Source organism: Protopterus annectens, chromosome 1.part0, assembly GCF_019279795.1.
Source record: "Protopterus annectens isolate FY-2018-M chromosome 1.part0, PAN1.0, whole genome shotgun sequence".
In the NCBI taxonomy this organism is placed as follows: domain Eukaryota; kingdom Metazoa; phylum Chordata; order Ceratodontiformes; family Protopteridae; genus Protopterus; species Protopterus annectens.
In genome coordinates this window covers 1,144,770,808-1,144,798,406 of record NC_056725.1, presented here as the reverse complement: position 1 = coordinate 1,144,798,406, position 27,599 = coordinate 1,144,770,808, and the positions used below count along the sequence as shown (strand labels likewise).

At 37.9% G+C, this 27,599-nt stretch overlaps 1 protein-coding gene across 4 annotated transcripts in view; it reads left to right on the top strand.

Annotated features, from left to right (window-relative positions):
• BVES (blood vessel epicardial substance) overlaps positions 1-27,599 on the top strand; it is a 1,268,883-nt gene that overhangs the window by 699,137 nt on the left and 542,147 nt on the right. The gene's annotated exons all lie outside the window — the stretch shown is intronic.

Here is a 27,599-nt window from a genome sequence, read left to right as displayed (position 1 = left end):
GACCCTGCTGGAGAACAGAATTTCATCAGCCAATGGGGGGACAGGTTGAGAGGATGTGGGCATGGTCACCCTAGCTGGTGACAGTAGCCCATCACAGCATACTTGGAACCGCATGCATGCATGGATTGAAGGGTATGGTATCCACTGCAGTGATGCAAGTGCCTACATTACCACTGAAGGTGGGAGTTAAGTTTAAAAATGGAAATTTATGTCATTGTTGGGATACTGTCAAGGCCCTTTTGGTTTCCTGAATGACTGAGACTTGATAGTCAGCGGGTACAAGGGCAAAAACAATGCAATACAAAATATTTAAGGGCTGGTACAGTGATCAGCCTGTAGATAACTATTTGTTATTCTGTCTCCAAGAGCAAGTGAGATACATCAGACACAAACCTTAAGTGTTTCATGTATCATAGTTGTAATCAGAAAATATAGTAATGTGAGCTGTAGTACTGTCTTTCGTGGACCAGAAACAAGAAGATACATATAATTTATACAGCGCTGCATTTAATGAAATGTGATATCAGCAGTCACAGCATGCAGTAACTACCTTTATGTGACGTCGGTGGAGAAAGATGCCAGCACATATTTTGCATGGTATGAACTTGTTTTACAGGCACATATTTAAGTCCTCCCCCATTTCACAACACTATACTAGTACTCAAAACAAATTTGGCTTTACAGGTGTTAGTGCTGTTTATTTAACATTTTAATAAAAAGCATAAAATAAATGTTATATTACCTTTATTTTGACTCCTATTTAGCTGTACATTTTTACCCAGGAATACCAGCACTATAGACTGCAAGTCTAAAAACAGCTATAAACCCAAGGTGTGCGGAAAGTTTTTTGTAAAGATTATAGATGAGAGAGCTGCTAGGACTGATAATGATACCAAAAACTTAACTCTGTTTAATACAAACTTGTCACTGTTGCCTCTCGGCGCTTAATTCCATTAAAACAGCATTCTTTTATACATTTCCAACAAGTATAAGTCAAATAAACCATTAACAACAGAAATGTATATCTAATGAATATGTTGATGAATTCTTAAAATTATCCTCAATCTATAAAGGAAGTACCAATACTAACTAAGTTATAACATGATCATTGCATATTATAATTTGTCAGTCATAAAGATAATGACTGACGTACCTTTATTCTTTAGCAATATTATATAATAGTTTTCAGCCACCATAAAACCAGTTCTTAGGCAAGGAATCATGTTTACCAGACTGCATTTCTTCTTCTCCTTTCTGATTCCTTTACCTTCTGTTACTTCTGATTTTCCTAAATTGATAGTGAGCATGCATAACATTACTGCAATGTCTCTGGAGAGATGAGTAGTTCTAATCCGTGGCTTCACAATTAGTGGTTGTGTTGTTATTTGTACTGGAGACAGCTTCCTCAAGTGTATTGAAGATCTTTCTATCATTTTGCAAAAACAATTTAAAAGGGACATAACCAATGACAATAGTTAGATAATTAATGTCATCTTTATAAAAAATGTTGTGCAACTGAAATTTTAATGCAAAAATATGTAGACTTGTGGGTTTAAAGATTACAGATGCTGGTCTTTGCTTGCATTGAATCAGCTAAATACGACCACCATTTCCCTCCCTGCCATTTTAGGCAAGTCACTTTTAGCTGCTCACTCTTTAACTCTCCTACCTGGCTCTTCCAGTGTCTGAGTTGATCAATTTCAGATCATCTGGGCCAGTGTTAGAGCTTTATCTGTGTATGTTACAGAGCTGGGACAGAGCAGTTTGTAATTTTTGAGTGAGGATAAATTAATAGCCTCATTCAAAATGTGAATGGTTGGATGGTGGGGTAAAAGGTGCGTGACCCCATGCACCTGCCACTGTGGGTGATCTGCAATCAAACTCCCAGTCTTTAAATATACTGTATCAGGTTGCACCATATTATAGAAAGTGCATTTATTAATCATGTATCTGTATTTGAGTCTGTCTTGACCTCAATTGCACATATGAACATCCAGCTAATGGCATGTGAGATGCAAGCATTTGGAACATGAGTATGTGAAAATCAACCTAATAATATTCAGTTATTATAATGTAATTATAATTCACCCCGGGGATCACTCTACTCGACGGAAACACTAGGAACTAAGGTCGGGTGGCACGATGCCAGGGTAATCCTATGGGCTAGGCTTGTAAAGACTCCAGGGCCATTAGCCTAGTATACACCTAATACTGAATATGTATTTTGGGGAGAATGTAGACTATAAATGATAAAAAACTGTAGAAACGTTCAATGGTACAAAAAACACACAAAAGCCAGGCAAAATCTGTGCAGACTCCAAAGAAAAAATTCCAACTCCACTCCAAATAAGATTTAAGCGCTTTCATTCACTTTTATTAACGTGAACTTCCTCAGAAACATCTTTTGATGTAAAACAGTTCTATAAATACTATTTCCACAGGAAATGATGTCAGTAAATTACAAAATTAATTCACAATTAATTCATCTAATGATAAATTACTTCATTACAACGTGATTAATAAATATTAATTCTTATTTATACTATTAAAAAGTTTTATGTTGTATTTTTTCAGGAAACTATACATAGTTGGTGTTGATTTCTTATCTAATTTAATCAGATTTCTTATATTATGTATTAATATATTACTCATGTTCTTTTATGATCTACAAATGTCCCACTATTTATATAGTAAAAAACACTTTAGATTTATCATTTCATTTAGCCCTGGTGTTTGATCGGCCCCAAATACTAACTGCCACAGGGATTCCCTACATTCTAAATGGTTGTTCAAATCTCCTGAAAACAGTTCTTTTCTTATTCTATCTAAAATAAAGAATTCAAATTTCTTGAAATCTTTGCACGTAACTGCATGTCTAGCAAGTGCATTGTTCTTGTCTTTCTTTTTAATTGCTAAAACATGTTCGTACACTCTCCTTTTAAATACTCTCTTTGTTTTCCCTATGTAATAATTTTTACATGATACACAGGTTGCCAGATACACTACTAATTCACTGTTACAGTTGTAGTATTCATTCGCCCAAAAGGTGTAATTCAGATGTTCAACTGTTACAAATGAAGTGTTATTCATGTATCTACATTGTTTACAATTTGTACAACTATATGTTCCTTTCTTGTTTGTACAACCCCTTTCTAGATTCCTATATTCATTTTTACTTAATTCTAACATTTGTTTTAGATTTGTTGTCTTTTTATATGTGAATCTAGGTTTGTTACCTATAACTGAAACTAAATCCCTATTTCCTATAATAACTTTCCAATTGTTTTCTATAATTGACTTGATGTTCCACATTTCGTTAACTATAGGCAATGGGAAGGCTATTGCAAATTCTTCCACTTGTTTTTCTATAATGTTAGCATTCTTACAGACCACTGGTGCTCCTACTAGTATTTCCTCTGCGTAAAGAATATGTTTTGCTACTCCTTTTCTCAGCGGTATAGCTTCTTTTTCTATTCTTTCCAAAAACTTTTTGTCATAACCTGTTCTCAAAAAAAGTTTTTTCAGCAAATCCAATTCTTTTAAATAGGTATCCTCGTCAGATGTTAGTCTACTAAGTCTAATCATCTGTCCTTTGATTACTCCTTTTTTCATGTGTACTGGATGCAGGCTGTCTTTATGTAAATAGCTATTGTCAAAATATGGTTTTCTATAAATTTTGCTACTAAAGCTGTTGTCTTCACTATTTATCCAGATCGTCAAATCTAAGAAGTTTATACTTTTACCAAAATCACCTGTTGTAAATGACAAAAAATTGGTTGTCTTGTTTAGGTCCTTTACCATTTCCAAAAACTCATGTTTATCTCCTTTCCATAGAAATATTAAATCATCTATGTATCTACGATACAGGGAAACTTTCTTAAATAGAGTATGTGTTTTTAAAAATCTAGTCTCCCAGCTTGCCATAACAATATTGGCAAAAGACGGGGCTACTCTGGAACCCATGGCTACTCCGCACTCTTGCTTATAAATGTTGTTATCAAATTTAAAAAAATTATTCTCTAAAACTAATTCCATTAAAGTGCAAAGTGAATTAACCTTGGTCCCTGAAAATTCTGTGTGTGTACTCAAGTATTCTCTCATAAATTCTATGCCCTTTTCTTGGTCTATACTTGTGTATAGATTTTTGACATCTAAACTAACAAAATTTAGATGCTCATTTTCTATTTTGATGTCCCTTAATATTTCTAATAAATTCCAGGAGTCTTTGATGAAAAATTCAGACCTCTGAACTATAGGGTTTAGTATGTTGTCTAACCAAGCCGAAATGTTTTCTGTTTTAGATTGCTTGGCTGAAATTATTGGTCTAAATGGTGGCCTGACCTGATTCGTTTGAATTTTTGGAATACCAAAAAATACTCCAAGTTTGGGATGTTCTTTGTGTAAAAATTCATAATCTAATCCACTAAATTCTCCTTGACAAAACATGTCAAACAAAATAGTGTCCAAATCTTTAAATTTCTTCGTCACAAACTCATAATTCACCTTTCTGTATGTTCTTTTATCTTGCAGTAAATTTTCTATACATATCTTGTATTCACTGTCATTCATTATCACTATTTTTCCTCCTTTGTCTGCCTTCATTATTCTGATGGCATTATTTTTCACCAATCTATCTAAGGCTGTTCTTTCTTCGTCTGTTAAATTGTTAACGTCATACAAATTACTGATTTTCCTAAAATCTTGTTCACATATTTTTTGGAATACCTGTAAACTGTTTGTAAGAGGAGGATTGTAAGTACTTGGATTACTTATAGTGATTCTGTTTTGCTGCCTTGTTAAACCCAGATCTTCCATAATGTATTTTAGATTTAGCTTTCTTAAAAAAAGCCTAAAGTCTATTAATAATTTGCCTAATTTCATGTTATTCGTGGGAATAAAATTAAATCCTTTCTTCAGAACACTTTCTATTACTGGACTAATGTGTAAATCTGATAGATTTGTTATTACTACATCATACAAGTCACAGTTAACTTCAGAGGAAATCTTCACCATCTCTTCTTGTTCCTTCCTCTGCCCCTCCCCCTCCCCCGAAATTGGGTGGTGTTCTGCCATCTCATAGTCCTTTTGTTCTGTTCCTGGACTTTCTGAAAAGGGGTAGTGTTCTCTGAAAGGGTCATTACTTTATCAGCATAACTCATATCTTCATTATTCCTAGTGTGTACTCCTTCTTTGTTGATAGACAAACTTGGAAACTCTTCCTGTGTGTTGTTTTCTGTATTAAATAACTCTGTCGTCTCAGCTCTTGAATTTCTTTCAGGTGCTGTCCCACCACCTATCTCTGTGCCTTTTTTAGAGATGTTTCCTTCTATAGTATTGTTTACTGTCTTAAAATCCGTCTGTGTTAGGTAAGCTTCATTGTTCTTGTATGAGTAAATGTCTCTTCTCAATTTAGATTGCTTTCTAGCAATAACATTGCCTCTTTGCCTTTCAGCTTTTATTTCTATCGCTTTGTACAATTCTGAAAACGTTGCAAAACTAGTGTACTTATGTAAGCGCTCATCAAGGTTCTTTATTTTTTCGTTTAAAACTAATAGCTCTTTGTTGTAATGTTCTATTAGCAATTTCATCATTTTAACACCAGTCTCATTATACAAGTTTATCAATTCTTTCGCTAGCGTGTCCCCAGGTGACACACAGTTAGGGAACTTAGCTGTTCTCAAGCCCCTAGGTACAATCTTTCTGTTGACACACTCATTTAAATATTGTACCTCTAAAGTCAATGTCACATGTTTAAAAATATATTTTTCTAGTTCGTATATGCCTTTCTTGCAAACAGTTGTATCATCGTTGGTAAAACTTACAGTTTCTGTTGTTAACCCTTCTCCGATGTCCGCGAAGGGATTTCCAGTGTCTTTATTCAGATATATCCAAATGTTACCCTCGGAAGGTAACCGTTCTTCATTCTGTCCACCATTACGGTTCTGACTTGCTTCACACGCTTTGACGTCAATCCCATTGCGTGGTGCTACCTCCGGTCTAAAATTTAAAGGGACCCTCTCGTGTCCTTTACTGTTAGACAATGTCCGTTTTTGTATTAATTCATTTACGACCTTTGTTACAGTCTCTGTAATTAATTGTTGAACTTCTATAGGGTCGGAATCTGTGTTACCATATTCCGGTGTCAAATCCGGTACTGAATGCGTAGACAAATTGAGAAGAGTGTCTGAAATGTAATCTTCAGTCGCCATGCAGATCAAGACTGGATGCAAACTTTAAAAAACTGTAGAAACGTTCAATGGTACAAAAAACACACAAAAGCCAGGCAAAATCTGTGCAGACTCCAAAGAAAAAATTCCAACTCCACTCCAAATAAGATTTAAGCGCTTTCATTCACTTTTATTAACGTGAACTTCCTCAGAAACATCTTTTGATGTAAAACAGTTCTATAAATACTATTTCCACAGGAAATGATGTCAGTAAATTACAAAATTAATTCACAATTAATTCATCTAATGATAAATTACTTCATTACAACGTGATTAATAAATATTAATTCTTATTTATACTATTAAAAAGTTTTATGTTGTATTTTTTCAGGAAACTATACATAGTTGGTGTTGATTTCTTATCTAATTTAATCAGATTTCTTATATTATGTATTAATATATTACTCATGTTCTTTTATGATCTACAAATGTCCCACTATTTATATAGTAAAAAACACTTTAGATTTATCATTTCATTTAGCCCTGGTGTTTGATCGGCCCCAAATACTAACTGCCACAGGGATTCCCTACATTCTAAATGGTTGTTCAAATCTCCTGAAAACAGTTCTTTTCTTATTCTATCTAAAATAAAGAATTCAAATTTCTTGAAATCTTTGCACGTAACTGCATGTCTAGCAAGTGCATTGTTCTTGTCTTTCTTTTTAATTGCTAAAACATGTTCGTACACTCTCCTTTTAAATACTCTCTTTGTTTTCCTATGTAATAATTTTACATGATACACAGGTTGCCAGATACACTACTAATTCACTGTTACAGTTGTAGTATTCATTCGCCCAAAAGGTGTAATTCAGATGTTCAACTGTTACAAATGAAGTGTTACTCATGTATCTACATTGTTTACAATTTGTACAACTATATGTTCCTTTCTTGTTTGTACAACCCCTTTCTAGATTCCTATATTCATTTTTACTTAATTCTAACATTTGTTTTAGATTTGTTGTCTTTTTATATGTGAATCTAGGTTTGTTACCTATAACTGAAACTAAATCCCTATTTCCTATAATAACTTTCCAATTGTTTTCTATAATTGACTTGATGTTCCACATTTCGTTAACTATAGGCAATGGGAAGGCTATTGCAAATTCTTCCACTTGTTTTTCTATAATGTTAGCATTCTTACAGACCACTGGTGCTCCTACTAGTATTTCCTCTGCGTAAAGAATAGGTTTTGCTACTCCTTTTCTCAGCGGTATAGCTTCTTTTTCTATTCTTTCCAAAAACTTTTTGTCATAACCTCTTCTCAAAAAAAGGTTTTTCAGCAAATCCAATTCTTTTAAATAGGTATCCTCGTCAGATGTTAGTCTACTAAGTCTAATCATCTGTCCTTTGATTACTCCTTTTTTCATGTGTACTGGATGCAGGCTGTCTTTATGTAAATAGCTATTGGCAAAATATCAAAATGTGAATGGTTGGATGGTGGGGTAAAAGGTGCGTGACCCCGTGCACCTGCCACTGTGGGTGATCTGCAATCAAACTCCCAGTCTTTAAATATACTGTATCTGAGGTTGCACCATATTATAGAAAGTGCATTTATTAATCATGTATCTGTATTTGAGTCTGTCTTGACCTCAATTGCACATATGAACATCCAGCTAATGGCATGTGAGATGCAAGCATTTGGAACATGAGTATGTGAAAATCAACCTAATAATATTCAGTTATTATAATGTAATTATAATTCACCCCGGGGATCACTCTACTCGACGGAAACACTAGGAACTAAGGTCGGGTGGCACGATGCCAGGGTAATCCTATGGGCTAGGCTTGTAAAGACTCCAGGGCCATTAGCCTAGTATACACCTAATACTGAATATGTATTTTGGGGAGAATGTAGACTATAAATGAGATATTAAATTAAAAAGGATGACTACACGATTTATAGTTGGAAGGAGGAATCTTTTACTTGAAAAATCTAGGAAAATAGGGATTTGAAGTTCTATTCGTGATCTTTGTGTTGGGGCTCATATACTGTACAGTGGTGTAATAAAACCGTTTATGATTTATAATAGAACATACACAAAGCAGTAAGACCTTTAGCCCTGCTTATATGGTATATAACTCTCTCTCTGACTCATAAACAGTGTTCCACAAAAAAGCAAGATAGCACAAGACTCCTTGAGAGATCTTATTCCATTGCATTCTGTTTACCCCATAAACAAGTGAGACCTCCTCAAAGTCATGTGCCTTTCACCAAGGTAGCACCTGTGTATTCCCAGCTTGTCTTGGTGGTGGTAAGTGACAGACTGCACAATGGCACTGCACTTAGCAGCATAGCAGTCCTTTTCCCCAGCCAGCAACATACCAGTTCCAGAAAAAAATGCATTTGCTGTATGAAAACAAAATTTCATTTTGAAAATGAGACCCTTATGGTTCAGACAAATCTGTTACCACACACTGCCTTCTGCTGCCCCCTTACATGAATAGGAGAACACACAGCACATGTGCTCATTACCTGGGTAAGCTAATATGCCCACTGCCGCTCTCATGTCTAATGACTGAGATTTATTTATGAATCAGTTGTTCATACCAGTGGTATACAGTGCTACTAAGGGAGCTAACAACTGTTCAGCATGCCTTATACTGTCACTACAGTCAGCACATGATAAGGTGTACTGCACTACAGTCAGCACATGATAAGGCGTACTGTCACTACAGTCAGCACATGATAAGGCGTACTGTCACTACAGTCAGCACATGATAAGGTGTACTGTCACTACAGTCAGCACATAAGGCGTACTGTCACTACAGTCAGCACATAAGGCGTACTGCACTACAGTCAGCACATAAGGCGTACTGCACTACAGTCAGCACATAAGGCGTACTGCACTACAGTCAGCACATAAGGTGTACTGCACTACAGTCAGCACATAAGGCGTACTGCACTACAGTCAGCACATGATAAGGCGTACTGCACTACAGTCAGCACATAAGGCATACTGCACTACAGTCAGCACATGATAAGGCGTACTGCACTACAGTCAGCACATAAGGCATACTGCACTACACTCAGCACATGATAAGGCGTACTGCACTACAGTCAGCACATAAGGCATACTGCACTACACTCAGCACATGATAAGGCGTACTGCACTACAGTCAGCACATGATAAGACGTACTGCACTACAGTCAGCACATAAGGCGTACTGCACTGATGATACTTATCTTTCTCAGTAGTGCTGCATAGTGCTGTTAAGCCACACAGTGCTAGCTACTGCACTGATGATACTTATCTTTCTCAGTAGTGCTGCATAGTGCTGTTAAGCCACACAGTGCTAGCTGTCATTCACAAGCACAGGAGCTCCTGGTGTGCATTAGATTACTGGACACTCCTATGCACCTGTCAGAAAATGGGGAATGTGACTTTATGCCCCAAATGAAATACAGCAGTTCATTTCTGTGAATTGTAGTATACCCTGGCGATGCACTAAAGATACATCTTGTTCACTATCTTCATGAATAACCGGGGGATTATATGCAGTCATAACCCACTGTGTAGCCATAGTACTTTGTGTATGATGTATATATGCAAATTCTTCCCTTCCTAGTCATGTACAATTCAGAACCACAACACCATCGGCACACTGGCTGGCCCCAGTGCAGTAAGCTGTGGAATTCCATCCAAGTATATTCCAGTGGTCTATGCTTGGCAGTGCACTGATCCCCCTGCAGAAAATACAGACATGCTAAATATAGTGGTACTTTTTTAAAAAAACTCCTTTGTGCAGAATGAATAATCCTGCCTGCAACAGTTCCCAGTGGTATAGACAGCTGTGCTCCTATGACAATGTCTTATCCCACCTCCAAAAAGTGAGGCTGATAAGCTGCTACCAGTGGGAGTCCACACAGCAGCAGAGCCCGTGTGTGTCATATTGTTGTAATGAGTATTGCTTTGGCTACATGCCTAATGAGTGATGCATTTTTATGAGTCAGTTGTAGGCATGACTGCGGAGCATAGCAGGGAAAACCTGTTTAATAAAGTATGCATAGTATGCCTTACTACACAGCAGAGTACAGCAGCTGTTTGGCTGCAGATGTTCTCCAGGATGCTTTGGGCACTGGAACACTTAGAAAATCATTGTATGCCATGTATAGTATGCACAATTCATTACAAAATCATTGTGGTTTGTACGCCAATATTAAGGACCAAAGAACCATGTCTGTGAATCACAATTTTAAAGGGCAACATATGAAACATAGAGTGTGAAGTGCAGGTATGTCCCTGTGCACTAATTTCTGACTACCAGGGCCTTTCTGATTTTTTTTCATGCATTCTGGAGGTTGACTGTTAATCTTTAAAAAGGACAGGTGATGTATTGTCAACATACAAAGACTGGATTGGGATAGGAAACTCCATGCAGCTCTTTGGCTTTATCCATGAAGTGTAATGCCACTGAGGGAAACAGGCATGTGCATATGTAGGCAGTTACAGTTTCTAAATGCTGAGTGATTGGCATGGTTGGAGTAGAATGCATGGTGTAATAAAACCAGAGCTAAAAAGGGATTTTTGTGAAGTACTCCAATCTTTTGGACATATTGAAGCTAACAGTGTTTTTCAAAGACCCCCCCCCCCCAACACACACACACTGAAAACAGGGAAAAAAACAGAAGTATATTAGGTTGTAAGACTTTTTTACTTTAAAAGAACAAGTACAGAAAAATGTTTGGAGCCAAATATTTGTGTGACTGTTATCTCGTGGGATTAGGAGTAATGAAAATTTGACATATAATTACATAAAGCACTTAAACATGAGAATGCATCTGGACTGTATGTATGTGCATGTGCGTGTGTGTGTGTGTGTGTGTGTGTGTGTGTGTGTGTGTGTGTGTGTGTGTGTGTGCGCGCGCGCAAGCGCATATTGTGTACTTAGGAAAACTTATGACAGTTTAATTTAATTTATAGGAGCATGGGTAATACTTGGATGGAATAAGGTGTTCATATACTATATAGTATATGTGTGACTGACACTTGGCTCACATAGAAAGTTACATGTTGAATTTCTAATTGAAATGTCAGTTTAAATTTATAAGTCATTATGTTCAGTGAACATAGTAGAAAGAGACTGAAATGTTCTGAAACTGGATTGAAAAGGAAAAAAAAGATTTGTTTACTGAAGGAAAAACTGCTGCTACCAATAAACTGAAACAATTTTGTAAGGAAGTATAGAAATTAACAGGAGAAATCACAAAACCTAAATACTGTCCCACAAGTTTAAAATATAACAATCCACTTCTACCAGAAGAGTACAAAAAATCACTGCAAAAAAAAAAACTCCTCGCTGTCAGTATACAAGAAATCACCATTTCTTTTCAACCCTCTATCTCATCTCAACACAACCCTCCAAACTTCTTTTTGATTACCAAATGAACTAAGGTTGATATATTTCCAGCCATGTAGTATATTGTCTTGGATAAAATCACAGACTTAATAATCTACTTAATAATCTGGTTAAATAAGAGGTACCACATCATTATAAATTTTATTTAAAGTACAAAAGGGTTATAATATTATTATGACAGCTACTAAGTAGGGCAGGACCAGTTCGAATGTCACACTGATAAGGGAAGGGATGTGAATTTAACATGTGTACCAATAACACTTTGTTTTACAGCACAATAAACTACTCCCATCCCTGATAAAAAGTATATATATATATATATATATATATATATATATATATATATATATATATTATTACTCTGTTTTTGTTTTACTTGGATCGCTTGTCTGTGTACTTAATAAAGGATTTTCGACTGGAAACAGACTGCCTGCCTGCCTTGCTTGGATTGCTTTCGAATACTTAGTAATGCTGTACAATTATATATTTTTTTATTATTATTTTTTGTTTTGTTTTGTTTTGACTTAAGACGAGTTTAAGTTCGCTACTTCTACTACTATTGTCTGATCTGATTAATATACAGTGATTAACTAGAGATATATGGACTGAAAATCTTCCGCACAGAGAAGTTTCTTACACTGTTCAGAAAAGATATAGCAATACAGATGTCATTCAGTTCTATTGATACAGCAAGTATTAAGCATGTCAAAGTGTATTTTATTTATTTCATTCTGTTTTATTTTAATTTGTTGCCCGTGACAGAGCACTGATTCAACTTGACCAGCTAGCCCAGGAATACAAAGTGTTTAGCAGCAAAGAAAAAATAATGCCAAGTAGTAAGACATAGACATACCAAATACAATATAGAATGCTAATGGTAATGCAGTCTTGAGACAATGGAGTAGAAAGCACACAGCTGTAGTTTTGACCTCATCATGTATACCATGACCATTTATGACTGACGATACTTGAACTAACTGTGTGTGTGTTTGTATTTCTTTTGGTATCTGCTGTCAGAGAAAAAAAAGGGTTTCTTGGTTTGTGCGGATATTGGATCCATGCATCTATATCAGTGTTTGAAAAACACAAACTTCCCACATTTCTGGGGTAATACTGCAAATGGTTTACTCTTGTCTGAAACAATCAGGTGACTTCCTGTTACCTGAAGTAGATTGATTTCACTTTAAGAGCTGCTTTTAAAATGCCATATCTTTTATGTTTCCTGCACATGACATATAGGAATATTTACAATTCCTATTTAGCTGAGAGCTGTGGTAAATCTCAACAAAGTATAGCTTGGTTACTATATCACCCTTCTGCATTACTACAGATTTATGCAGAATTCTTCAGTCTGAATTGATGTGTTTGTTTCAGAGAAAATCATCATATGAAGTCCCTTGTAATATAATCCACTGCTGTTTTATGACTTACATAATGTCCTTTAGTATTCATCATATGAAATCCCTTCTGAGACGTCATAGTGTGCATTGTGCCCTTTGGTGTTATTCATATGAAATCCCATGTAATATAATCCAGTGCTCCTTTGCGACTTACATTGTGCCCTTGAAAAGCTGACACTGGATGTGTCTCAGCTAGCAGCGAAAGGTGGCCTACATTTCCAGTTAAGAAAAATGTTATCGTTATTCGTAATGTCTTCTGCTCAGAGGATATTACAGCTGCCAGATCTGTTACATGTGATTTTATCATTATTGAGTGTAACTGAACTTAGATTAACTGTATAGAAAACAGTTATGATGCATGTTGTGATAAGCATCCTGAGTGCAGTGACAGCAGGTGCAAGGCAGTGACATGTCATGGCAGGGATTTATAGAGGGTTAGCACACTGCAGAGTGCAAAATAGAGCATTTAGTGGCCATGTACAGATGTGGATAACTCTAAGACACAGATTGCATATTTGCATAATGGTTAAAATGGTTTCACATGCATCTCATTTAAGAGTGCATAATAATATACAGTGTGGAACCCCATACAAATGAACTACGTGGGATCTGTATGTGAAGGAACTTAAAATGATAGACTGATTCAAAGACAGATGAGAAGGCAATGTTGTGTGTCCACACTACTGATACTGAATGGCTAGATCTGTGGAGTACATGAAGGTGCCTGTGCTTAGAAAAGCAGCAGCAGTAGTACAACAACATGTGGTGAGAGCCTTGGTCAGAACAAGTGCTTGCAACGTTGAGCATTGCAGCCATCTGTACCAGTGGAGGAGGTGCAGACAACCCCTTATGTCCTACCACCTGAGAAACTAACACCATTTTGAACTGTGTTACCCACAAGTAGACTTTAGGAATATGAGTGGTGTGCTCATTCCTGTAGATGTAAAGGTATGTGTAGCATTTACCGTCTTAGCTACAGGGACCTTCCTGCAACCTATGGAGGGCATGTGGAGGAATATTGTAGACATTAGCCTCATGACAGATATTTAAACGTTATGCTGCATCATGTGGAGGAGCATACCTGGTTCCCCTGGATACCAGGAGAAAGAACCAGAGCAATGCATTTCTTCTTTGAGATAACCCATTTTCCTGAATCCTGAGTGCTGTAGATTACACCTGTGTTAGTATTAAGTCCCTACCTGGTGCAGAGGGCCTGCAATACAGAAACAGGGAGAAAGTCAAATACAAATCAGTCCTGGATAAAGTGCCTCTTTAGAACCAACCGTATAAATCCAAAAAATAATGAAAGAGGCAGCATCACAGCTCGTTGCAGAATATTTTATATAAATACATAAACAGGGAGGGCACAGACTCCCTGAACTGCCATGTGGTTTGTAGTGCCCAGGGCATTATTTGTAATGTCTCTGTGTACTACCAAGTTAGTACAAGTTTCATATTTATGACATACGTCTAACTTATACCAGTGGTTTCTGTGAGGGGACTTCCCACATGGTTGTCTGGTGCACACACATGCCAGATAGACAAGCTTATGCACACAAGTACCATGCAAGCAATAGAGACAGCAACATGCAATGTGCTTGTCTTGTGTGTTGCAGCTAGTACCTGATATGTCAAAGAGCCCTTATTTATGACCAAACGGGCAACTGTCAGCCCGTGCAGGAAATGTCCTATAATACAGCTGATGCTGAAACCCAAAACATAGTGAAGCAGAAATTCAGGGTACTGTAGGGACACTTATGATTAGAAACCTCAGGAAGAGCACTGTTGTTTAGTCTGGACATATGCAGAAAGGTATTTTTTGTGAGTGCTTTGATTCACAACGTGGCTTTGTGTAAACAGTGGAGCAGCAGATGAACATCATAGCAAGAACTGACATACAAGCTGTAGCAATAGCAGGACAGGGTACCCAGTCAGGAAGGAATAACACAGCAGGAGACTCACAGCAAAGACAGTGGCAAGCACAGTACATTGCAGCACTAGCAAAGAGGCCGTGTCTGGTCCATAAGTGTGGGTGATAATGCAGACACAGCACAGGCTAAAATGATGCATTCAGTTTCATACCCAGGCTATGAAGGGCAGTGCATGGATTGGCCATACTGCATATTTGACATTGTCATATACAAAGAGATTAGTGATGGGCAGGGCTCAGTCCTCATCACTTCAAATGCGGAGGGGACACAGTGGTAAGTGACTTCCACTGCATCGTGGAGTATGATCACAAGAAGCAAATGTAGTAGCCACCCACTCTTGGAGGTTATGGGGAGTAAGGGATCACATCCTTCAGTGGTGCGTTGAGCTGCTTTATCGTAAACATTGCCAGAATCCACTTTTTCAGCTTGTGATCACAGGACCAGGGCTGGTCCATGGCAGTGAAGGGATAGAACTTTGAGACTGTGCACTGGCACCTTGACAAGGTGCCCCATGTCTTGATCTCAAGCAACAGTGATGCCAGTTATCTAGAAGACACCCATGATCAGAGAGACATTCGGTGTGTCTGCAGGCCACACTGATGTCTATGCCTGACTACCTTGCATCTGGAGCCTTCCACTGCCTGTAGTGGCAGACCACATGTAAGTTGCAATGTATGTCATAGATAAACCTATGGGGGCAACATTTGCCATCAGTGGCGTAAACTGCACTGTTTGAGTCTGGTTGTTCACTGGGTGGTGGGTGCATGTCCTCCCATAAGACAGGAAATGGATTCACCAACTTCACAATGCCTCCGTCAATGGCCCACACATTTATTTGCGTCATACTCATATCAGAGCCATCCTGAACTCAATGTTAGCACCCCCCCCCCAAATCTCTTCCCTGTGGTGATTATGTCCTCCTCAGAAGTGGGTGTGCATATCAGATGCTGGGTGAGTTATGGACACAGGTGATGCCTGTATGGGATTTTCAGGTACAGGGTGTCTATCTGCTCCAGTGAGGCAATTTTCTCATCCAAGTACCTGTACAGTGGTCCCTGTAATGGAGCATATGGGTACCTCTTCCCCCTGTAATGTTACAGACATTGCCATTGTGTCATCAGACCAACCCACTTATATGCTGCCATCATAGTCAGCCACAGATATCCAGCTGATATCAGCTGTATTTTGCTTGTTCTTCTAGAAATTCCACCACTGGAAACTTTAAAAGCATAAAAACACATAACACAGCTGTCAGCACATGAACATGAACATAAACATATACCTCCATATTCCCCAGAGACAATCAGAGTACTATGCATACAATATGTTGGAAGACGTACATTTGCAGACCAGATGTTCCCAGAAAGGTAGATAGGAACATGGGCTTGTTTAGTCCCTTTCTTCAGTTATCCAGTGATGTGTGTGCTGTATTCTACTATAATGGACATTACTAAGCTTCCCCAACTTGTTGCTAGGCATGCTGCCACAGCCAAGCTACCCTCAGGTATGAAGGGACAATCCTTTGAAACATACCCAACATCAAAATCTCCATTCCTTGACCTCTGTCAGCCACTTTTGAATGGATGGTCCACCTGTGGTGAAACTGTTTGCGATGATTTCACTTGCCTTTTCCTTTACACAGAATATCACATCATATCATATTGATGACCTTCTATTGCACCTGTTATAGGGGCCTATTATGGACATCCACAGCTTTCATGTCCTGCACCAGTCATTGACAAATCTGGTTCCAGTGATGCTTGCATTCAATACCTTTACCTATGGCAGTCCATTTATGCAGAGACCCAGCAGTAGCAGGTCATTTTCCTGGCTAGTGAATATTCCTAGGCTTTGCTTTTCTTGATTGGCCATGCCAGTAACTGTACACCTGTGGGCAAAATATGACATTCAGTAAGTGTATATGCTACATGTGCTCTGCTGAAGTCTTTGTTAAGATGAACATGCTCAATAAACTATTTTTTCTACTGGTTTATTTGGTTCTGAGGTGAGGGGAGCCATTACCAAAGGGTTTATTGGTTTTAAAGTTGTTTTAAACACTTCAGCTTCCTACTTGTGTTTTTGTTTTATTTGTATATATATGTCCATGATCCTCTCTCCCTCCCTTGGGCCTGGCTAATATCTGTAGTTACTGTTGTACACAGCCATTCCCCCTTTTGGTAATATACCCATGCTTCTACATATGACCCTGGAATCTCACACACCATTTGGCATATAACCCCTGCAATATCCAATATCCTATGTTCATTATATGATCCACCCATAATAAGCAGCCGGACACAACTGTGTCATGCCAATGTGATAAAGCCTTAGATACATGTACAAGAAATGAGCCTTAGTCTCCTTGACTGCCACTACAGTGTTGTAGTTGTTGATGAGGTACATTACTAGACATGATGCCTTCCTTATGTTTGTAATGCTCCACACTTTTACTCAAATCCCTGGATATTGTAGTCATATGGTCACAGTACACTATTGTGCAGGATGTAAAGGTTCTTCATATCTTGCTAATAGCAAGCAAGAAGTGTGGGAGTTACACTATGGAAACCAGATAGTGCCAGTGATTGTGAATCGCTGGCTGTGAGCAATGAGGATACATATCCACACAAGCCAAACATATCACAGTTAGCATTCTGCATGTGACCTGTGTGTTAAAGCGTTAATGTTTACTACCCAAATCTTGAAGATGTCAGTATAAGTTACTTAAGGTACTGAAGAGAAAGTAGGGCTACCCCTTCAGTGTTAGTGCACACTTCTCATAAATTCAGAGACCACTACATATTCATGTGTAGTTAGAGAGACACAAGTCAGACGTGTACAAATTCACAGATAAGCCTTCTTATAATATATGTTAAGCTGTGAAATTACCATAAAGTAATGTCATAATGAAAGACTTTGTACAGTGCCTGTAAACATGCCACATGTCCACCTGAGCTCAAGACTGAGCCCTGTTTCCCTCTTTTACAATATTTGTTTACTTATTTGTAAAAAAATGGAGTCAACGTGTGTCGATTTGATAGTATAGGGAGGTAAGCTAACACAGATAAGCCTGCATGATGCCATGGCTTCTCCCTTCTCTGTCACTGTACCCTACCTATAAAAGCTCAGGTACTATGTCTTTAATTTTAGACTTATCTGTACAGCTTATATATGTATTGTATTGGCATTATGCAGTGTGCGTATGAATTCTAGTGTTATGAAAGACAACAGTGTGCAGATGTATAGCAAATATTTTAATATGCGAGATACTTTTACAGATGAATCATGAGAGAGCTGAAGGAAGTGTTTGTAGGGGATTTCATGTAGTGTTTTGAAACTGAATTCTTGGGAACAAACTTCTTAAATTAAGTCACTTAACTTAAAAATGTTATGGGATGCAGGAGGCACAGTCCTTTGTATGGCGAGTGACTGGAATGTTTTCTTTGCATATAAAAATAGTTTTTTAAATCATCAGCTAAGAGCATAGGTTCATAGGTAAGTACTAGGCTATCTGCCCGAGGGCATCTATAAGTCTAGCCAGAATGTGTTGGCTTTCACCACCCCCTTAGATTAGTTCCCTGTGCCTCTGTCCAGCAGAACCATTAGTTCCCTGTGCCTCTGTCCAGCAGAGCCACTGCAGTGATCCCCGGGGTAAATTTTCTGTTTCCCATCCACTCGTCAAGGTTTCTCTTGAAGAGTGTTAGTGAGGGGCTCTGCCTATTGTAGATTGGAATCCTGTTCCAAAGCATGGGGAGTCTCTGGGACAGGAACCTATCCCTCCAGCACTTCCTATTTATCATTGTGGTGAGGGTTAGATCACTAGAGCGTGTGGCTCTCGGAGATTTGTTTTTTTTTTAGGTGGAGCATGTCCATCAATTCTGGGTTGGACATGGCCTTGTATGTCAGGCAGAGATCACCTCTGAGTAAGTGGTATGCAACCGAGTACAGCTGGAGTTTCTTCATTCGGGCTGCAAAGGGCATCTGTTTGAGGCCAGTAATCCTCTTGGTGAGGTACTTCTGTGGTCTTTCCAGCTGTTTCAGGTGTCTTGTAAGGTACATCCCACATGGGGCATTGTACTCTATGATGGGTCTGATGAGTGATGAGTAGAGGGGCACAATGACCTCTTTTGTTTTAGATGCGAGCCCTTTTGTGATTAGGTGGGCCACATAGAAGGATTTTCTAACCACCTTGGCAATATGATTATCACAAGAGAGATTACTATCTACTTGAGTCCCCAGATCCCTTATTACATTTTCTGTATTTAGGGGACTACCACTTATGTGGGAGTTTGCGGGTACTTTGTTTTTTCCAAAGGGGATGACTATGCACTTTTTAGCATTTAGCTTGAGGCCATGATTTTGATACCAGGTATCCATCTCAGTGAGACCCTTCTGGAGGATGTCTGTATCAGCTGGAGAGTCAATTATGGCCCCCAGTTTGCAGTCGTCTGTGAACCTGGTCATCCATAGTCCTCCTGTGCTTGCCTGTACCTCTGAGAAGTATATACCAAACAGGAGGGGTCCCAGGACTGAGCCCTGGGGGATGCCAATTGTAACTGGTTTAGAGTCAGACCTAGAGCCTGCAACTCTCACCGTGTGGGTTCTATTCGTGAGCCAGTTGGCAACCTATCTCATGACGTAGGGGGTTGTGTTCAGGCTGGTGAGCTTGTCTATAATACTAGAATGGGGAATGGTGTCGAAAGCTTTTGCGAGGTCTAGGTAGGCTGTGTGGACCTCCTTTCCCTAGTTTAAAGCCTTGGTAACTGTCTCAAAGAAGTCCACCAGGTTTAGGAGGAATGATCTGCTCTTAACAAAGCCAAACTGGGTAGAGTCCAATGTTTGGAGGTTCCCAATGTCTCTGTTAATGAGTTCCATGATGATGTGCTCCATAGCCTTGCAGACCAGGCTAGTCAGGCTTATAGGGCGATAGTTCTCGAGGTCCGTTGTGGCTCCACCTTTGTGGAGTGGGATAACTGTTGCTGTGCGCCACTCTATGGTTATGTAGCCTGTAGAGAGGCTGAGTTTCAACAGTGTGTTTAGGTGAGGGGTTAATTCATTTTGGAGCTCGTGTAAGACACAGCCTGGGACATCGTCCGGTCCCATTGAAGCTGTGTTTTTGGCTTTGGATAGGGCTGTTTTAACCTGTGTGTCAGTGATTGATGGGGCTCTACATTCTTCTGGTATGGTTATGGGCCCTTTAGGGGGTGGGAGGGTGAAGTTTGCACTAAACCTGTCTGCCAGAATGTTGGCAGTATCAGTCGGTTCAGTGTATTTTGTGCCATTCTGCACTAAGTCAGAGGAGATCTGAGAGTTTCCACTTAGGTTCTTGACATAGCTGAAAAACGCTTTGTGGTTATCTTTGGAGTCCTTAGCAATTTTTCTTTTGAAGCTAGCCTTGGATGATTTTATGAGGGATCGTAGTTTTTTGCTGATACAGAGGGATAAAGCCATGTCAGTGGTTCAACAGGTAGGACACTTGCCCTTGATGCTGGAAGATTAGAGGGCTATGGGATGGGTTCCCTCCCAGGTTAGTTGGATTCATTTGATATGCTTGGTATTTTCTAGCCTTTGTTAATACTAATGCATTGGTGCAGAGTAACTCTACCACTAGAGGCTCTGACATCCTTGATTTAGTCTTTACCTACTTGGCTCCCACCTGTACCTCATCCTTGGTTAAATCTGACCAGAAGTCAGTAATCTCTGTCAGTGCTAGCACGCTATCAATAAATGAGACTGTTTTTAGGAACTGCTTCCAAGAAACCTACTTCAACTTATAGAAGACCTATGCAGAATTCCAACTATTCCTCACAAAAGGAACAACAGACAGTCTACTGCATTTACTTATGACTTTTACCAGCACCTGAACATCTGCATCAAAAAATCATTACCTGTTTGTCCTTAATGTAATGGTGAATTCAGGATTAAACTTCCCTGAAGGAACTCCTGTATTACTAAACTGTCTAACAAAAGAAAAAAAAATAATCAAAAGTTGTAAGAAATCTCGGGTCTATATTAGAATCGCGAACGTTCAAAATGTCGAATCTGACATTGTCGACACGTAAACTGCGAAACCACAGAACATCGAAGAGGTAAACAGAAATCTCCATAAGGGGAGATTTCCGTTTACTTCAATGTAGTGCAGTCTCGGAGTTGGAATATTTAAGTAGCGGGGGGTGTGGGTGGTGCACAGGGGCTTGCCCCCCTTCCTAAAGCAAGTAGTTTTGTTTTTGACTTTTTTTCATGTTTTTATTAGGTATTCGATGTTACTGGACTTCGACGATATGGTGTCGATCATATCGTATTCGAAGCTCAGTAACTTCGAGTATCTAATATAGACCCAGAAATCTCTATCCTTCTATCTCTGGACCACACTGAAACAAGCCAGCCAAGAACATAAGAGCACTACTAGAAAATGTAAAGTAGACTGTATGGTTATGGTCTGTTAAAGTTCTGTGTGTGTGTGTGTGTGTGTGTGTGTGTGTGTGTGTGTGTGTGTGTGTGTGCAAAAATGCAATCAGGGACATTCAGCAATATTGTGCCAGTCCCATGAAGAGTGCTCAACCCCTTCAGCTGTTCAAGAAAAGAGCAAAATAAGAAGGACTTTTGCAAAACAACTTGCAGAATGCCTCCTGCAGGACCCAATCTGCACAAATGAAGAGCAAAAAAAAAAGTCCATTCTTTCACGACAAGCATACACCCCCCCCCGCCCAGCCATTCAGGTCCCATTTTTGTACCCTGTCCCCAACCCTTCTTTCATGCATTTTATTAAAAAATATATATATAATTTCTTCTTCTACAGTTTATAACCCGCCTGTGTGGAGTGCTACAGCATGCACGTTTTAGTTAAACTGTATCAAACTGATTGCTACTATGTAGCAAGCAGTTGCTACAGTTTATACCAAAGAGAAGAACTGCAACATACAGATTTGACTGCAAATTGCAATATTGGTTTAATAGGCCAATCATGCCCCCAACACTTTGAGCCTAGAGCAGTTGCCTCTCTTACCCTGCCCTAGCTACACTACTGTTGGAAAGTTAAGGGATATACACAGCACAACTAACATCTTTTGCCCTAGCTACACTACTGTTGGAAAGTTAAGGGATATACACAGCACAACTAACATCTTATCTTGGCTTAGATACCAGTAAACAATACATAAATGAGCAACTATTTCCAAAGAAACAAAACACACCTTGCATTGGATTATGCAACTGATGCACATATTAGAACATGCATGTCAGTTATTCAGCAGTTGATGAAGTTAATACCGTGTCCTAGATACAGCATGACAGGAATGCAGGGTGAAGTAGAAATACAGGAAAAGATCAGTCTGACCTGTTGGGAAACAGCTCTGATGATTAGATGACTGAAAAATGGGATTAGATAGTGAATAAGTACCTACTAAGAAAGATGCTAAGGATGAAGTATGAGGGGAAAGTAGTAACTGTGAGACATCTGGGTCTGACTGATTTGATGAAGTATTAGTCACAGAAATAGATACTAGATAAATAGATACTAGATACTAGATTTCATGCCAGATTTTAGAAGTGAAGGCGGTTTTGTTAAGGGGTTGATGAATAGGGGATTCAAAGAATTGAAGGACTTTAAATCTGATGATTATAAAATATTAATATAGCAATGGAAAATTTGTTGGGTGTTGAAATTTAATTTAGCTGTATGACTAGATATGTTAGTGGCTGAGAATTGAGGTGGGCAAGCAGTTCCAGAAAGTTTAGAATTTGTGCATGAAAGTGTTTGCAAAAATATTTATGTATGCCACACATGTTAAAAGTATTTTCCCTTGAGTTATTTCTCTGTGATGGAGCTGTTGGGGGGGTGTAATCAGAAAACGTGGGAACATACCTTTTTTTCTTGTTCTTGCCTAGATGCATTTAAGAAAGATGTGTAAAATATTTTGCAAAGAGTGCTTGGTAAGGATGCACCCATTGCACATGTTTATTTTAGTTGAGAAGACAAATGCATACATCTAAGAGTGAAAGGCTGTTTTTATTTTTTATTAATTTTGCAGTTATAGCAAACAATAAAAAATACCAAGTTTGATAAATAATGCCATATGTTTATACTACATGTATGTATTGCATTTCATCATCCAGTGTATATAATATGTATTTGTTATGTTTACCCCAGCCTGAGATTAAAATAGGTCCAATTAGATCAGTTATCTTTCCCAGTTAATAAATTAAAAACAAAATAAAATAAATAATAAAACAAACAACAAAATTCTAACAGTACCTAAACTAAACTATTTGCAATACTTACAAGGTGCATTAAGTTATTGTAGCCATGAGTATATTTTGTATTATATAAATCAATATAATATATTGTATCAGGTATCTCAGATTATGTATGCCCCACATAAGTTCATTCAGTATCATTATTACATTTTTCCAACACTTCAAATTTTTAACAAAATGTATAACTCATTTTAGAGTCCTTTGATTTTGTATGAATGCTGTTAATTTTTTTTATCGTAAGCTTTAATGAATATGTTTATAAATTTCTAAATATGGGTAAATTGGGTTCTTCCAAATTGTAGTTAATTTTTTTTCTAGTAGGTGCTAGTAAACACCAAATGAAAAGGACATTTGTCCTTATTGACATACCCGGGAGCTGGAGCATTAAATACCATTAATTTAGAAGTCTGAAACTTGCATTTTCATAATGACTGAGCAAATGATAGAAATGTATTACCGAATTCTGATAGAGCAGTTATAAAAAATATTTTGCCAATCAGCCTTAACCAATATATTGCATCTCCAGTAAAGATTAGCCTTATTGTTTAATATTCTCCCAAGACATTGTGGGGTGTAAAAGACACTATGTTAAACTTTCCATGTAAATATTTTCCAGAATGCAATGTGTGTTAATTTTTCTCACAGATTGTAATATTAGAGTTTATCAGTATCAAAAAATGTGCATAATTTATTGTGTATGGCTCTACTTCAAACCGTTGAAATTTGAATACTGGTTTTCGATCAAATGAACTTTCAACCAAATGAGTGTCATCAAAAATAGTAGACCCATATATATATATAAACTGTCGAAATCCCACATAATCGAAACCCACTTCATCAAGACAAAAAAAGCTAAACTTCACTTATGCGAATGGTTACATCATTGAAACTGACACCTGAGAAAGGAACTACTTGGCCACCATGGACAAATTACACATAATGAAGTAAATCAAATGCACCCCCCACCCACCCACCCAACTAAATATGCCAACTCCAAGATCACACTGTATCGGGGAAAACAGCAAATACCTCCACGGTAGCCAAGTAGTTCCTTTCCCGGGCATTGTTTTTGATGATGTAACTGTTCCTGTAAGTGAAGTTTTGCTTTTTTCGTCTTGATGAAGTGGGTTTTGATTATGTGGGATTTCGACAGTTTCAAGTAGATCCACAGATATATATATATATGGGTCTACTACATTTGATCGACACTCATTTGGTTGAAAGTTCATTTGATCGAAAACCAGTATTCAAAGCATAAAACTGGGATTTGTCCCCCTCCCCAATGTCGTGCAACCCTGGAGTTGATATATATATATAGTTAGGGGGGATGGGGGCAAAGCCCCCCACCTATTTTTATTTAAAAGAAGAAAATAACACAAAACGTACACCCCCATAACTATATATAACAACTCCAGGGTCGCATGACATTGGGGAGGGGGAAAAATCCATGTTAATCGCCTTGAATACTGGTTTTCGATCAAATGGTCTGTCGATCAAATGTAGTAGACCCATATATATATATATATCCGTGTGTGTGTGTGTGTGTGTGTGTGTGTGTGTATATATATATATATATGTATATATATATATGTATATATATATATATGTACATATATATATATATATATATATATATGTACATATATATATATATATATATATATATATATATATATGTATGTATATATATATATATATATATATATATATATACATATATATATTTATAGACACACACATATATGATAATACTGATTTAAGCATTTTTCACGTCAGATAAATCAGTGGTATATGTTTTAATAAGTCTCGGTAATTGTGCAACTCATTAATAGTCATGCATTGTATTCTAGAGAGTATAAACTGCATTATACCCTGTATTAATGCCAGCTACCACTGTAAATTTAGCCTAATACAGTGTGCTAACAAATCTGTGTGCTTAGACAATTAAACCAGTAAGATAAGTCCTTCCTCTTCTGTGCACCTTTTTCTTAAATTTAGAACCTTCTGTAAAACCTGTTTTTAAGACAATAATATGATAAAAAGCAGAACTTTTTAATACTGGTTATTTTTACAATTTTTGAATTTTTTTCTAAATATATATGTATATTGCGCTTGAGGGAACAAACATATAAACTGGAAATATTTAGTCAATACCAACACTAAATTATTAAGTATATTTGCTGTTTGATTTGTAATTTAAAATGATGTGGTATATTTGCAAATACCAATGATGTGGTTTAACAGGAAGATGGAATTATTTGCAATGAAACCTAAGGAGTTTGGGACTTTAAAACAATCACTAGACTCATTGGAAAAGAAGGTATTGAAATACAGGAAGCTGCAAATAGCAAACAGTTATTTCATAGAATGTATTAAAGTCAAGTGAGTCCCTAAATGTCTTCAAAGTTGGAAGTACCTAACTGGATTAACATACAACTCAGATTTACACATTGAACTTATTTCATTATTTGACCAGCAGGGATGTCAATTAATGGAGGTTTTGATAAAGCACAATCAATGGACATCAAATAGATTGGTTGAGATTACTGAACTTGATCAAGCCATTACAAATGAGTTATTCTTTTCTAACTTTGAGATTCATTATAAAAAAAAAAAAATCTTTGTGGAGTTGGATAGAACTTGTGAGGGTATTAAGACCCAGAAAGAAAAAAGTTTGAAAGGGACTGTTTAGACTAAATGGTAAAGCTTATCCCAAACCTTTTGAGGGTTAACAATGTTGTTTTTCCAGACTGTAATACTTAGTATACATTTTGAACCTGTTGGCCAGTCTGATGAGTTTCACTCTTTAGAACAACTGCCTCTGAGGCATTCACAAAGGATTTTACATTGCAAAAATCGACCTTAGATGAATCAGGGGACAAACTTGGACTATTCACCAGTGTAGGCGAGCAGGAATCACAGGACCTCAAACAGGAGGGGCAAGGCATCTGTGAGTTCCTTAATAGTATTGACTCGACTTCTATTTTACCTGTAATTGTTTCCAATATGAATGGAGACTTCAAACTTTACAACTATAGTGACCAAGTGTTAGCACAAGATTATGTCCAGACAACTAAGTTACATATTGAGAATATTGTGATTGAGTTATTGGTTCATAGGTGTTTACTATGCTAATGACCAGAAGGGCCTTTTTAAGTTTAGTCATGCATCCCGAATCTCTGACAAGTTCTGATACCCTTGATAAATGTAAGCATGGGCCTGGGAGATGAACCATTTACAGGTTACCTGTTTCCCTTAGAGACATAGGTGCAAACCAGGGATAAATTTCCAGTTTCCCATCCAATTGTCCAAGTTGCACTTGAATTGGGTTAAGGAGGAACTGTACTTCACATGGATGGGAGGAGCCTGTTCCAGAGAAGGAGTAGTCTCTGGGATACATTGCTGTCTCTCCAGCAGGTCCTGTTTATATCACAGGCAAGGTTTAAGTTTTAAGAATGGCTAATTCTGGTGCTGTTTGTTTTGTGGATATGCATGAGGTCCATTAGAGTGGGGTTTGACAATGCCCTGTATGCCAGGGATACATCTCCCCTCAAAAGCCTGTAGTAGACAGAATACAGGGATAGGGACTTGAGGCGGTATGCATAGGACATTTTGCTTACATCCTGTATTCTTTTAGTGAGGAACCTCTGTGGACATTCCAGTTGTTGGATATGCCTGGTTAGGTACATAAAAAAGAGGGCATTGTACTGCAGCTGTGCATGAGAAAGCTCAGTTTGAAATTGATATTTTTAGAGTGGAAGAAAAATGATAATTGTGACAGGTCCCTTCTCCGGGCCAGGAATCAAGGAGACTCCATCCTAATCGCTTACTCCTGTAAGGGACCGTCACCAGAGCAAAGATGGATTCACACAGTATTTTCAGATGCAGCCCCCTGCACCAAGCACAGTTTTTCTTAAGAGCACACAGGGTGCATGTTCAAGACCTGGGGATGGACTCTCCTTCTCTTTCTAGACACATACAAAACTCTACACTGTCCTCTCTGAAGCTCTCTGTCCCTGTTCCCAGTAGCTGACACACACATAATTTGATATTTGAGTTTCACACACACACACACACACACACACACACGCACGCACGCACACACACACACACACACACACACACACACTTGGGAAAAGCTGGCGCAGATTTACTAGCTGTGTCCCTTTCTGCCTAGACTCTCAGGTAATCACACTTCCATCAACCAGCCACCCTAAGGCTCTTATAAAGGGTACCCAATTATACTTTATAAAATTAATACTAATACAAATGGTATGGTGTGACCAAAGCAGCAAGGCTTTCTGAAATGGCCACATTGTCACTACAACAAGCATAAGTACTCTGACAATGTTAAAAGTATTCTGTAAAGGACAAGCTACAATGAAAAGTATTAAATTATATTTAATGATAAATAATACAACAGAAAACAG